Source organism: Suricata suricatta, chromosome 11 (genome assembly GCF_006229205.1).
Source record: "Suricata suricatta isolate VVHF042 chromosome 11, meerkat_22Aug2017_6uvM2_HiC, whole genome shotgun sequence".
NCBI lineage: Eukaryota > Metazoa > Chordata > Mammalia > Carnivora > Herpestidae > Suricata > Suricata suricatta.
The window spans coordinates 80563632-80579421 of NC_043710.1; positions in this window are offsets into that span (position 1 = coordinate 80563632).

Below are 15790 nucleotides of genomic sequence, written 5' to 3' on the forward strand. Positions count from 1 at the left end.
GATGGAAGTCCCCAAACTCCAAAATTAATGTAAAACATTTTCCTTTTTCTTTTTTTTTTTTTTTTTTTTTTGTTACTATAGTCATAGAGGAAACCTTTGGGCCAACCAGTGCATTGAGCAAATGCACTTTTTCTAGTATGTCCTAAGGACATAAAGGGACCCTACAGAATAAAACAATCCCTAATAAAGAATTTAGCAGTAAGTGTAAAAACCTCAGAAGGAAATGACTTACCACAGGCAGAGTCAGCACACAAAACAAATGGGAGAATCAGCAGCTTCAAATCTTGAGACAATGAAATAACCCAAAAGAGATAATAAAATAAATAGGTTTACAAAGTTTAGAGGGATAAAAGGACTAGAAAACACAGAGAAATAAAAAGGTGCTGGAAAAGAATAAGCAGATGAGAAAAAGAGCCACATAGAATTTCTAAAAAATGAAACATTTAGGGAGGAAAAAACCAACTTCAGTGGATTTATGAATAGCTGACTGAAAAAAATTAGTGAAATGAAAATCTTAGAAAATAACCAAGGGCAGAGAGAGACAGTGCGGAACAGGGAAGGGTCAGAGAGAGGGAGACACAGAGTCCAAAGCAGGCTCAAGGCTCTGAGCTAGCTGTCAGCACAGAGCCCGATGCGGGGCTCGAACCAACGAACTGTGAGATCATGACCTGAGCCAAAGCCGGATGCTTAACCGACTAAGACACCCAGGCGCCCCTGCACATTCTCTAAAAAAAATAAAATAAATAAAAATAAAAATAAATTATTTGTAAAATTAGTTACTTTATTTCAATTCCTTTGATTTTTTTTTTAAAGTTTATTTGAGAGAGAAAGGGGGATCGCACATGTGTGTGGAACAGGGGCAGAGAGAGCAAAAGAGAGAGAATCCGAAGCAGGTTCTGCACTGTCAGCGCAGAGCTTGATGCAGGGTTCCATCCCATGAACTGTAGGATCATGACCTGGGCTGAAATCAAGAGTTGGTTGCCTAACCAACTGAGCTACCCAGGAACCCCACTTTATTTCAATTTCCATTTGTCCTACTATTAGCACAAACCAATTTAAATATTGATATTCATGAGAACATTTCTAATATGTATTCTATAATATAAAGTTAATGGAGAAAAAAAAAAAGCCAAGGATGAGGCACAGAGAAGTAAAGACATGAAAATATGAAAAAGATATTAAGAGATGTGCAAAACAATAAGAGTTGTGTAGAAATAAAGTGAGAATAAGGAAAAGGCAGTCATTTAGGAAGTAATGGTTCAGAATGTTTTAGAATTGACGGAGGTCATAAATTCCTACTTCGTAGAAGCTATTCTAAACACAATATCCCAGGATAAGGAAAGACCTCATTTCGTTTAGTCACTCCTAGTCATATGAGTCATTCCTAGACATAATAGAGTGAAATATTAGAACCCAAGCTAAAAGAATAATCTCAACACTAGTTATGTTGAAAAAGCAGGCTATTTACAGGGAAGCAGCAATAATGATAGCAGAGTTGGGAACAAGATGAAATAATAGCTTCAAAGTGTATAGGGAAATGAGAAGTCAGTCCAGGATTCTATAACCAGCTCAATGATAAAGCTGAGCAAATCTTCAATCACAAAGCACTCAACTGGGGCTCACAGTATACCTTACTCTATCCTGGTACTTTGAGAAATTCATCTTTTTCCTGTTCCTTTTCTTCCTCTCCCCTGTCTCATTTCCCTCTCCTCTTCTTTCCCTCTCTTTCTCCTTTTTTTTGTTTTGTTTTGTTTTGTTTTGTTTTTTGTTACTCTTGGAGCAAATGAGCCACCATCTTCCACCAACTAGGCTGGACTGGGAGCAAGGACACCCAAACTTGGCTACTGAGTAGCCCTTGGTTAATTCCTTTCAATTCTCTAGGATTTATTTTCCTGATTTTTTAATGACAATTACGTATCTTCTGTTCCTCACAGGTTTCCCATGATTACTGAAGTGAAACGGCAGATGCAAAGGCTTTTTGGAAGGTAGAGAAGGTGGAGAAAGTTTTCCAGCCACTTCATTCTCACCTTCTCCTCCTGGCTGGCTGAATAATCTCATGTTGGAGCTTCTCAACAGGCATGGATAGTAGAGCCAGCCCTGCAAGTGTCTGAGATGCTGAAAGGACACAGGTCTGAACCAAACTGACTCCATAATAGGCTTCAAGTTTCCCCTCTGACCGTGGAGGCCTAAGTGTCAGTTTCTCAGAATCATTAGACAATAAAAGGGCACAGATGGCTCAACCAGGGACCACCCTAGTAACACCCAACCAGAAGCGGCCAGCTAAAATGCTTAGCATTCCTAAGGGCAGGCCTAGAGATAGAAGCTATAGATAATCACTTATTGCTTAAGGCTGGTTACACCCTAAGTGAGGGTCCTGGGTCCTGGGTCCTGGATCCACTCTGTAATTGGTTGATACTCTAAATGTTGTGATTGGGTCCCACCAAAAGTAACGAATACTCTAGACAATGTGAATGGTTAAAGTTGCTGCCAATGATGTTATGCGCTAATGATTGGATCACTGTGCCTGTGTCACAATTTCCTGTAACTCCCCCTTCCCAAAACCCATAAAAACCCTGCTCAGCAGGTTGTTCAGGGCTCTCAGCATGGATCCGCTGCACTGGTAAAGTCTGTGAGCCCGAGTTTAGGCCCGGCGAGCCTGGGCCCATAATAAAGCCCTTAGCTTTTGCATGTGTGACTCGGTCTTCCGGGTGGCCTCTGGTTTTTGGGGACGATATTGAAATCTGGGCATAATGACGTCAGGCTGGGTGAAGCCTCCTTCCTAAATAAGAAAGGCTGCCTAGTTCCCTATGCAGGGGCTGAAAAGTATTAACTGTGGCAAGGAGGATTAGCCATATGCCACCTAATTCCTGTTAATCAGGATTGAGAGGAGCTTGTGCTTGTAAGTTACAGATGAGCCAGCTGCCATCCTGAGGTCCCGCTGGCCTGGGGCTCGGCTGGCCACAGTGGGCACTGAGCAGCAGGACAGGACTCTCAGTTTGCTGAGCCATCCTGCCCTCCTTCCTGTCCTTTGCTTCAAGCTCTCTCCCTCTCCTCTTCTTTCTCCCCAGTAATTCTCAGATTTGATTCCCTTTCCTATCATTTATTATTATTCCTACTCTTCCACTTCTCAGTTAACATTCCTTATTTATATTCCTTTGCCTCTGTTTTCTCTGACTTACTCTTTTGTTTTAAAAAAATTCAGCTGAGTAAATTGGAATATTTAATCCATTTTATTAAGCCATTCACGAATCAGGCAGCATCCCATCCAGCAAGTAGAGAGATGCTCCAAGAAGTTGTACAAAATGGAAGGTTTTTATAGAAAGAAGAGGTGGGGCAAGAGGTTATTAGCCAAAGAAAAGAGGTTAGGGGCTCCTGAGTGGCTCAGTCAGTTGAGCGTCTGGCTTCGGCTCAGGTCATGATCTCACGGTTCGTGGGTTCGAGCCCCGCGTCAGGCTCTGTGCTGACAGCTCAGAGCCTGGAGCCTGCTTCCAGTTCTGTATTTCCCTCCCTCTGACCCTCCCCTGATCATACTGTCTCTGTCTGTCTCTCAAAAATAAATTTAAAAATTAAAAAAAGAAAAATACCACAAATAAAGGGAGGACAGTAGAATCGGGGTTATTAATGCAATAAACCCACCATAGTAAACTATTCCTAGTTGACTTGATACAAAAAGGTCTAAATAAAAATCACTTCTTTAAAAAAAAAATAAAATAAAATAAAACAAAGAAAAGAGGTTAGTCCCAGGCCAGGACAGCTCTTTTGTGAAGAGGAATGACAGGGTTTTCATTGAGCAGCTGACCTCACTAGTGCTAATCAGAAAATTTCAGATTGACTGTTAAAAGATCACATTAAGGGGCACCTGGGTGGCTCAGTCGGTTAAGCGTCCGGTTTCGGCTCAGGTCATGATCTCACAGTTCGTGGGTTCGAGCCCCACATCAGGCTCTGCTGGATCCTGCTTTGGATTCTCTATATCCCTCTCTCTCTGACCCTCCCCTGCTTGCGCTGCCTCTCTCTGTCTTTCAAAAATACATAAAAAACATTAAAAAAAATTTTTTAAAGATCACATTAAGTCTTGGTTTGCTGTTTTGAGGGCCAATGGCTCTATTTTGACTGTGTTTCTTTCATAATAATTGCCGTCTTTTGGTCAGATTCTCAGCCTGAGCAGTATGGTAACAAATTAAGGCCCTGGGGCTACTCTCAGCTACTGCTCTGTTGTTCTTGTGGTTTTCCACTGATCCTCTGTGTGATAGTCACAGGTCCTGAAGTTTTTTGCTTAATCCCTTTGATACTCTCAGATCATAATTCCAGGCTCACAATCTTTAAGTCAGTCAGGCTCTTTGCTTCTCCTCCAATGTTCCAGACTCGGGAGATCATGTGCTTGTTAGCTATCAGCTGTGAACATGCATTTAAAGCTTTTTAAAGGATATAACACACCAGGGAGATTATAGGCAGGATAATTCCCAATGTTTGGAGTGTACTTTGAAGCCATTGTCCCCAAAACTCAACGCAATCAAAATCAAGACAAGGAAAGATCTTGTTTAAAGGAATCACCCCTTCAAGCCAAATGACTTGCTCAGTGATCTTATGTACTGGAGTTTCAACTTCCTCAGAAGTGTTGGTTGAGGTATAGCAGATGGCCATAGCACAGGTACCTCCTTGCTCAGATAAAAGATAATCAGAGGCTATCCCATTATCCAGAACAATTTTGGCAAGAGAGTCCAAGGAACTTTGTTGGGCTCCTTCTCCCTCGCTCTCTGCCCCTCCCCCACTTGTGCTCTGTCACTGTCTCTCAAAAATAAATAAACATTAAAAAAAGTATGAAGTCTTGATTTGTTATCTTGCATGAAAACAGTCTACTTCAGTGTCAACTATTCTTCCCCATCAGTTTGATTCAGAGGTCTTCAGTGTCTGTGCAGAATCAGCTGTCTGATGGAGCCTCCTTTAGCTATGAGATGTGTACCCAAAGCTTAATACCTTCTAGTTTTGCAGCAATGACGGTGGTCAGGGGCACTTGGTAAGTTACCTTCAAATGGGGCTTGAGGGCTGTCTTCCTGATAATGTTTCCAGAAAATCCAGTCACCAGGCCCTAGTTTGTAACCAAGAATATTCTTTGAACTGGGATCTGGGAAGCCTTCTTTACCTATTGATGACAGGCTTGAGCATAAGACATTACAGCCTCCCAGTAGCTTGCCATACTAGCATGAGACAAGTGATTAGCAGAAGGTTGTATACCAACAGATATTGGTCTACCAGTGACTACCTCATGCAGAGTGAGGTTGTTTGCCAGAGTGGGTACCGCACACAGTCAATAAGACCAAAGGCAATACCTTGGACCTGGGAAGTCCAGTAGTTTCTGCGGGCTTAAAAATTTTAAGTTTGGGGATCCCATTAGCTCTCTTGACCCTGCCTTATGGTTAAGAGTGATAGGGACAGTGTTAATAGTAAGAAGCTTACAAGGTCTTCATTCAGGCTTGTATGATTTACCCAGTAATGTGAGTGTCTTGATCATTGGAGATCATGGAACATATACCCCAAGTGGGAAACACAACAGTTTCTTTGCCACTGTGGGAACATTGGTCTTGTGGCAGCAGAAAGCTTCAATCCATGTGGAAAAAACATACAGGGTGCCTGGGTGGCACAGTCGGTTAGGCATTCGACTCTTGGTCTCAGCTCAGGTCATAATCTCACAGTAAGTGTGTCCTGCATTGGGCTCTGTGCTGATGGTCTGGAGCCTGCTTGGGATTCTGTCTCTCCCTCTCTCTGCCTCTCCCCTGCTCGTGCTCTGTCTTTCAAAATAAATAAATAAACTTAAAAAAAAAAAAGAAAACACACACACTCACACAACACACACACAATAATAAGAACATATTGAAAACCTAAACTAAGTGGCAGTTGAATGAAGCTTCATTGTAGGTGTTCAAAGGATCCCTAGGGAGGTCTGAAGCCTCTGGGGACAAAAATACTATTTCCAGTATAATGGACGTGACAGGCCAGACTGCTGATAGACTTTCACAATTTTGTAGAAGTCTCCCCACCAATGTCAATTCATAATTTGAGTCATCTTAAATGTAAAGGTGAGTAAAAAAAAAATGCAAAAACCAAAAAATTGGATTTGACAGGGAGCCAAGACGAACCAAGCAGCCATCTTGGGTTTACCATGGCTCTGACTGTTTAATTGACAGATATTATTATTTTAGAAAATTTTAAAACATGTTTATTTATTCATTTTGAGAGAGAGCATGCACGGGCATGCACACAAGCAGGGGACAGAGAGAGAGGGAAAGAGAGAATCCCAAGCAGGCTCCACACTGCCAGCACAGAGTCTGACATGGGGCTCAATCCCATGACCTTGTGATCATGCCTGAGCCAAAATCAAGAGTCAGATCCTTAACTGACTGAGCCACTCAGGCACTCCTAGAGATTTTATTTTTAAGTAATCTCTACACCCAATGCAAGGCCCTAACATATAACCCCAAGATCAAGAGTTGCACATTCCCCCAACCAAGCCAGGTAAGTGCCCCAATTTACAGCTATTATTTACCCACCAATTTCTCTGTTTCAGGAGCAGACTTTTGCCATGGTACAAGGACATCTGGATGGAAAATGTCTGGCATGAGGGGTCATTGTTTGCAAATGCAGAATAGGCTTTATTTACACGCGCCAAAATCTTTTATCCCCCGCTCCCCATGTGCGACATTTCATTAGGAGAGATTTATATTCTGATCCTGTTGTGGATCAAAGAATTATAGAATAGTGACAGGAGTGCTGGACACTAAGGTGGCTCAGTTGGAAATTTCAAGAACCATAGTCCACAGGCCTGTTCATCCGTAACTTCATTTTCCCTTTATAGATTTCTCTGGTACTCAGGCTTTGTCCTTTTAGTGTAAGCCTCAGTTTTAATTACAGCAATTTCAGAAAGTATGAGAACTTCAGTAATACCATTTACTTGTTGCCCATTTTTTTATTGGGGTCCCTGAGGACATAATACAACATTTTAGGATAATAGTTAGACTTATAAGAGATAACATTATAGAAGAACATATCAGATTTCTAGGAATTTTATATAATTTGTAGAAAATTTATATACCTATACAAAAACAACATAAAGAAGGTTTAGTATTACTTCTTATGCGACAGTTTCCCATGTAATTTAACACGTCAAGTAAATCTAATTAGTTGAACAAACCATTTGGAATATTCCAGGGCGCCTCTAAAAAATTCCAAAGTTCCTTCCAGGCCAAAAAGACTTCATTTAGAATTTGATTTTGAGGAGTTTGTAAAAACAAACAAACAAAAAACAAACCATATATATATGGTTTTAAAGCACTCGGTTACACAGAATCATAGATTTTTATGAAACTTAATATACCATTATCTATTAACAAAACTTAATTCTTTTAATTTTTTAAAGATTTATTTTATTTTTAGGAAGACTGTGAGCAGGGGAGAGTGGCAGAGGGAGAGAGAGAGAGAATCTCTCAATCCTATGACCCTGGGATCATAACCTGAGCAGAAATCAACAGTTGGGCATTCAACTGACTGAGCCACCAAGGCACCTCAGATCTTTTAATATTAAGATGATTCTGTTTTCCTAAGTAATAAAAGACCTGAGACAGTAAACACAGTAAATTAATTTGCTAAAACATAGAATCTTTGTTTTCTAGGCAGATCACTTAAAAGGTAAAGAAACTTTTACAATCTGCTATCAAAAGCAGACCAAAACGCCAAAGAGAAAGCCAAAGTCTAACTTTGCAAGCTTACTTTTTTGTTTTTAAATGTTTACTGTTGAGAGAGAGAGAGTATGCACATGAGTGCAGGCGGGGCAAAGAGAGGTGGGGGACAGAGGATCTGAAGTGGGCTCCGCACAGATAGCAGAGAGCCCAATACAGAGCTTGGACTCATGAAACAGTGAGAGGTTGGTGGCTTAACCAACTGAGGCATCCAGGTGCCGTGCCAGCTTACTTTTTTTAAAATTAAATTACATTTGATGTCATGAACAAAGGCAAAAGAAAAAAATTAAATTTCATTACAACTTGCAACCCATTGACAAGTACTTGGGACAGACATGGTGACCTTCCTTCAGAAATTTAACTACATCGATGTTAATACTTTGCTAAGGGCAAAAGGCAACCTTAGCTTGACATTAGCCCAACATCCAGGATCCTGTAAGTCTCCTTTAACATAAAAATCCCTTTGAAAACTTCCTTTATCTCTATCCCCCCAAGATACATGTTTGCAATCATCCTCCAAGTATATAACCCACTGATACTCCCTGAAGAGTCTCATGATTAAGGGTGTACTTGACATCAGTAAATGACCTTATCCTAACAGCAACTAGCTCATCAAAGTCTTGGAAACCTTGCTTCCAAACTCCTTAGACTTATGCTATCCCTAATTCCCTCTGAACTTGAAAGTATATAATTGACCACTCCTCACAACTCCAGTACAGCTCTTTCTGCCCATGGATCCAGTCCCCATGCTTTAATACAACCACCTTTTTTTGCACCAAAGATGTCTTAAGAATTCTTTCTTGGCTGTTTATGCCCAGGCCCCAACATTTCACATCACATTTTTCAATTCTTTTTTTTTTTTTATGTTTGTTTCTTTCTAAGAGAGAGAGAGAGAGAGAGAGAGAGAGAAAGAGAGAGAGAGAGAATGGGCAGAAGGAGAGGGGAAGAGAGAGAGGGAGACATAGAATCCAAAGCAGGCTCCAGGCTCTGAGCTGTTAGCACAAAGCCCCACACGGGGCTCGAGCTTGTGGACCCTGAGATCATGACCTGAACCAAAGATGGTCACTTAACCAATTGAGCCACCCAGGCACCCCTAATTTTTTCTAATTCCAATTTAATTAGAGTGCAGTGTTATATTAGTTTCAGGTGTGTTTTACAGTGATTCAACAATTCTAGACATTACTTAGAGCTCATTACAATAAGTGTACTCTTTATCCCCTTCACCCACCTCCACTATGGCACCAGCTTGCTTTTGATATTAAAGCTTGCTCATTCCAATATTAATGAGTTCAGAGTACACATAAAATTCCTTTCTGAAGATTTATTTTTCATAAATTTTCTACACCTTTCTCTTTCTCCAAAAAAATGCATTGTTTCCCTTCCTCTTACCTTCTTTTACCAAAACGCATATTTTACTTCCCTTTAACGGAAGAGATGTTCCCTTATTATTTCTAGCATCTTTAATTACATATACTAATTTGAATCCTCAACCTTTAGAAGCCTTAATTTCTAGTAAAAACTAAGAAGTAAACAATTGTAAACTGTGTTAGCATTCTGTGGCTAGATAGACTTATAAATACTTTTCATAATTTCTAGAAGCATATGCTTTCTCATAGTAAATTTCTCAGCAATGTACAAAGCATGTTTACTAATAGACCCAAATATCTTTAGTTCCTCTGTAATAGAAAGACAAAGTAGATTAACTTATGTTCAATAATTAATGTTTCAGTATTTTATCTTCAGTATTATATCATTTGGAAATGATATAAATGTTCAACACATTTCCATTATGTAATTTAACTTAACAAATTCTAAAGTTTCAAGTTACCAGGGATTTAGGAAGCTATTTTCAAGTAATCATACCATAAAATATAATTGTTACTAAAAAGTTTATCTATAAACTTTTATTCCATTTACATTTAAGTCATTTGTTTCCAACAGTTATGTTTAGATTACCCATGAAAACTTCAAGAGACATTAGACAAATTCAGCCATCATTAAAAAAAAATTCTTTTTAATGGTTATTTATTTTTGAGAGAGAGAGAGAGAGAGGGAAACAGAGCATGAGCAAGGGAGGGGCTTACAGATAGAGGAAAACACAGAATTAGAAGCAGGCTCCAGGCTCTGAGCTGTCAGCACAGAGACCCATGTGGGGCTTGAACCCATGAACTGCAAATCATGACCTCAGCCGAAGTCAGAACTCAACTGACTGAGCCACTCAGGTGCCCCTCAGCATCATTCTAATCATCTATATTTTGCTGACAGTTTTTCAACAGAGATAACATGAATTTAACTAGTAAACTCAGGTAGAATAAAAGTTGTTTTTCTGCATTACATTCAATGTTAAGAATTTTAGAGTCATGTCTCTCTTAATTAAATCAACAAACTTAAACTAGCTTTTAGTTGCTAAAATTATCTCAGGTCAAGTGAACTTGAAAAACATTTCCGTTAGTTTATATCTTTCTGAAAGTTTTAGAATGCCCCATCCTTTACTGATTCCATACAAATTTTAGGATTGTTTGGTCTAGCTCTATGAAGAATGGTGGTGTTATTTTGGTAGGGATTGCATTGAATGTGTAGACGGCTTTGGGTGGTATAGACATTTTAACAATATTTGTTCTTTCAACCATAAGCATGGAATAGTTTTGCATTTCTCTGTGTCTTCTTCAATTTCTTTCATAAGCTTTCTATAGTTTTCAGCATACAGATCCAACACAACCAAAGTAACAGTGAAAAAGAAAACCCAAGCTAAAGGCATCATAATCCTGGACTTTAAGTTGTATTACAAAGTTGTAATCATCAAGGCAGTATGGTACTGGCACAAAAACAGACACAGATCAATGGAACAGAACAGAGAACCCAGAAATGCACCTACAAATCTTTGACAAAGCAGGAGAGTATCCAATGGATAAAAGATAGTCTATCAGCAAGATGCAGGGAAAACTGGACAGTGATATGCTAAAGAATGAAACTGGACCATTTTCTTACACCATACACAAAAATAAATTTAAAATGGATGAGATATCTAAATATGAGATAGGACACCATCAAAATCCTATAGAAGAAAACAGGCAGCAACCTCTTTGACCTCGGCTGCAGCAACTTCTTACTACACATGTCTCTGAAGGCAAAGGAAATAAAAGCAAAAATGAACTATTGGGTCCTCATTAAGATAAAAAGCTTCTGCACAGCAAATATAAACAATCAGCAAAACTAAGGCAACCAATGGGATGCGGGAAGATATTTGCAAATGACATATCAGATAAAAGGTTAGTTTCCAAAATCTATAAGGAACTTAGTAAATTCAATACCCATAAAACAAATAATCCAGTGAAGAAATGGGCAGTTTTCCAAAGAAGACACCCAGATGGCTAACAGACACATGAAAAGATGCTCGACATCTTTCATCATCAGAGAACTACAAATCAAAATCACAATGAGATACCACCTCACACCTGTCAGAATGGGCTAACATTAACAACTCAGGCAACAACAGATGTTGGCGAGGATGTGGAGAAAGGGGAAATTTTTGCACAGCTGGTGGGACTGCAAACTGGTGCAGCCACTTTTGAAAACAGTATGGAGATTCCTCAAAAAATTAAAAATAGAACTACCCTATGACCCAGCAATTGCACTATTAGGTATTTATCCAAAGGATACAAAAATGCTGATTTGAAGGGTGCAAGCACCCCAATGTTTACAACAGTGCTATCATCAATACCCAAAGTATGGAAAGACCCCAAATGTCCATCGACTGATGAATGGATAAAGACGATGTGGTGTACATATGATGAAGTTTTGGAGTGATGGGGGGGTTCATGGGGTCTGTTGCTGATGGAAAATAAAAAATTCTTGAAGACATCTTTGGTGCAAAAGGGTGATTTCATTAAAGCATGAAGACAGGACCCTTGGGTAGGAAGAGCTGCACTGTAAGTGTAGGGGGTGAGTCCACAGAGGTAAAGTCAAGAGGGAGTTTCCAAAGAGACTTTCACTTGCGAAAGACTTACTGGAGGCCTAGCTATTGTCAGGCTAAGGTTGTTTTTCCCTCTAGCAGGCATTAACATAGAGACAGTAGGGAGTTCCTGGACTTTGGGCTATTGATGGGATTGCCTTTTTCTGGTAAACTGGTGGAGACTCTTATCAGGTTAACCTTCTGTTTTTTGTTCTTTTTTTGGTTTCGGGTACCTGGGTAGCTGGGAGCGTCTGAGGATTATCACACGTCCCACCTGGGAGGGGCAGGGTGCTAGCTTGTGTTTTGCTCTCAGCCTGCTTCACGCTTCATCATATATATAGTTGAATACCACCCTGGGATCAAAAGAATGAAATCTTGCCATTTGCAACAATGTGGATGGAACTAGAGTAGATTATGTTAAGCGAAATAAGTCAGAGAATAACAAAATATGATTTCACTCATATACGGAATTTAAGAAACACAACAGATGAACATAGGGGAAGGGAAGGAAACATAAGATAAAAACAGAGAGGGAGGCAAACCGTAAGAGACTGTTAAATACAAAGAACACACTGATGGTTGCTGGAGGGGTGGAGGGTGGGGGAATGGGCTAAATGGGTGATGAGTGTTGGGGAGGGCACCTGTTGGGATGAGCACTGGGTGTTACGCATAAGTGGTAAATCACTGGGTTCTACTCCTGAAACCAACAGCACATTGTATGCTAATTAACTTGAATTTGAATAAATAATTTTTTAAAAATAAAGTCTTTCTCCTACAGAAAAAATTAATTAATTAATTTTTTAAAAAGAATGCCCCATCCTTATAAGTGCTTGCCTCCAAACCAGCTAAAGAGAGCTCTTTTATAAATTAATTTTAGCTGAGCACCTGGGTGGCTCAGTTGGTTAAGCAGCCGACTCCAGATTTCAGCTCAGGTCGTGATCTCATGGCCTCTGTGCTGGCAGTGTGGAGCCCCCTTAGGATTCTGTCTCCCTCTGTCTCTGCCCACCCCCCAACCCCTGCCTCCAGTTATGCTTTCTCTCTCTCAGAATAAACATTAAAAAAACAAATCAATTTTAGCAATACCATCTGGAGATTGAAAAATATCTCATATTTACTATATGCACGTGCATGCGTGCACTTGCACACACACACACAGATACAAATATCTTATAGCTTCTGTTTTTATTAATATTTGTGGAGAGAACATGTTAGGCCCAATTTTCAAAAACTTTCCTCTCTCTTTTTTTCCTTCTGAAAGGAAACTTCTCCATAAAGTTTGCAGTTCAAACAATGGCTCGTTGGTCCTAGACAAGAGAAGAATAAAACTCTACATCACAAAAGTACAGATTAAGTGCAGAACAATTTTGACTCCAATATTTTGATCTTTTCAAGCATTTTGAGAGGAATAGGTGAGGTATACAGGTTTGGAAGGGGCTGGTGAATTTTGAACTTCTAGAGCAACACCTTTGCCCTGGCAGAGATTTACAAGACAAAAGCAGCTGTTTACAATCCCCCAAAGAATTGGGTTGTAGAGTTTGTTTTAGATATCTTTTTATCTTTTTAATTTTTCATTAGCCTTTTGCAATGAACCATTCAATGAAGCTCTGTTAGAATTTTGAAAGCTTTTAAAGGCTTCTGCATACTAATTAAAATAGGCATCTTATTGTTTGATTTGAAAACGTTGCTTTTGAGTGTACTTAAAAAACTTTTTTTTGAATGTTTTATTTTATTTTCTAAGAGACTGAGAGGGACAGACTTCGAGCAGGGGAGGGGCAGAGAGAAAGGGAGGCACAGAATCCAAAGCAGGCTCCTTGCTCTGAGCTGTCAGTATAGAGGCGGATGAGGGATTCAAACCGTGGAACAGGAGATCATGACCTGAGCCAAGTCAGATGCTCAACAGATTGAGCCACCCAGGTGCCACTTGAGTGTGCTTTTTAAATAATCTTATCTATTTGAAACATTCCCCATAACGGCCATTCAAGGTTGTTTTTAGTAAAATTTTGCCATCTTGTTAGATAATCTGCAACTTAGAGAAATCTAGTTCTTATATACAAAGTAAGTAGGTGTGTCAGAAGATGGCATGCACAGCTCTCTGGAAATAAAGGATCCATTCTCTTTTAGCTAAGCCTGTCATTTTCCTGGAGTCACACACAATAATCTGAGGAATGGGGAGAGGACTAAACCTGCAGGGAATGGGGCTTGATGACTGATTGTAAACAAATGGAGAACTGCAGCTGTTATCACCAGTTCCCAACACAGAATATGGGAAAGGATTTCAAACAAATGAGGAATTGCAGACCAAACCATCAGAATTCCTACTGTGGAATCCAGGGACAGAGCTAAGGTCTGGGGTTTTCCACCTAGGGAACTGTAGTTTGAATGGCTAGGGGATTGGCTCCAGGCAGAACCATCTGCTAGTCAACTGGGCTTTGGGCAGATATGACAGTTTAGTTGGGCTCTGGGCAGAACTGTCTGCCAGCTCAAGTTGACCTTCCCTGTAAATGAAAGCCAATTAGATCAAGAGTTCAATGCAAAGAAAACAGAGCTTAGAACTAACAGAAACTTACTCATGGCCCTCAGAAATGCCAAGAAAGACAATGAACTCAAAAGGGTTTGCTGAGCTCCATGCCTATTTATCTTGCTGTTTCTGAATACCATTAGAAGTTTGCTTCAGATCCCACCACTGCCAAATCTGTTAAAAAAATTTCAACTGAGTAAGTTTGGAGATCTAATTAGCTTTATTCAGTGATTTATGAATTGAGCAGCATTCCATCTAGCCAATGGAGAGATGGTCTGAGGAGTTGTACAAAATAGAAGGTTTTTATATAAAGGAGGGTGGGATAAAGAAGTTACTAGTAAAAGAAAAGAAAGGATTGTTTTAGGCCAGGACATCTTTTTTTGTGAAAAAGGGGATGGCAGGGATTTTATCGGGTAGATGACCTCACTAGTGGTGATCAAGAAATTTCAGACTGACAAGGTGACATTCCTGGGAGAGGTTGAAACTATTTAAGTCTTGGATTGCTGTTGTTGGGGTTATATGACTCCATTTTGGGCTCTTCTTCTTCTTCTTCTTCTTTTTTTTTTTTTTAACAATCTGTATCCTTTCTCAATTGCTTACTTCCATTTCTCTGGTTTTGTCCTTTCCTCTCCCCATCTTGCTCTCCCCCCTCCCTTTTTTACTCATACACCATCATACACACAGATCCACACACATTTAACTTTTCTTTCTTACATCAACAAACACCCTGACCCTTGGTTGACCTGTGAAGGGCAATTCAAAGGTCTGAGCAACCCTTCCTTGCTCATACCAGGACTGGGTCCATCTCCCTCACACTTTGCTGACCCTGCAAAAAATCCAAATCAAAAGATCTCTCTCCTTATGTAATTTTTGCCTTCATAGCTGAGGAGAGGTGCAGCCAGACTCTTTGATAAGCTCTCTTCTGTTTTTCCTTCTTCATCTCCACCTCCCCAAGCCAAGCACAGAACAGTATTGTAAGATGGAAACAAATTTCCCACTGCAAGGTTAAATGGGTATGGCACTCACCCTACATGGGTTTTGTTATTCTTGTCTCTGCATTACATGGAGTCTACCTACCATCTTGGAGAAATGCATATGAGATAAATATGTATATAACTCTCTGTATGGGATCCTTGTGTGAGATGTAGAGAGGGTGGAAGTGGTATGCGTGGAATGCACGGTTGGGCTGAAGATGGATATGTGCGACCGTGTGTGCACAGATGTTTTTCGGAGCAGTACTTTGCAGAAAGCTATTGAGAGGTATCTGGAAAAGGGCATTTGTAGAAATGCATATTTGACAACAGGTATGAACTGAAGTGAGAGAAATATTTGAATTGTATGGTTTATATGTAGGGTGAACTTTGGATGGAAAACATAAAGGAAACTCTTCTGTACTTCTTAGAGGCATCCAGACCCTGTCTTAGGATAGCCCTTAAAACCTCCCCTTCTGGGGCAGTAGCAAACGGTCGATCAGCTTCCCTCCAGGAATTGGCTTTGTTTCTGAGAAGTTTGTTTAACTAAGAAGAAAGCATCTTTGACCCTGCCATTTAGTCTCTCAAACCTCAAGGACTTAGACAAACGCCCACACGC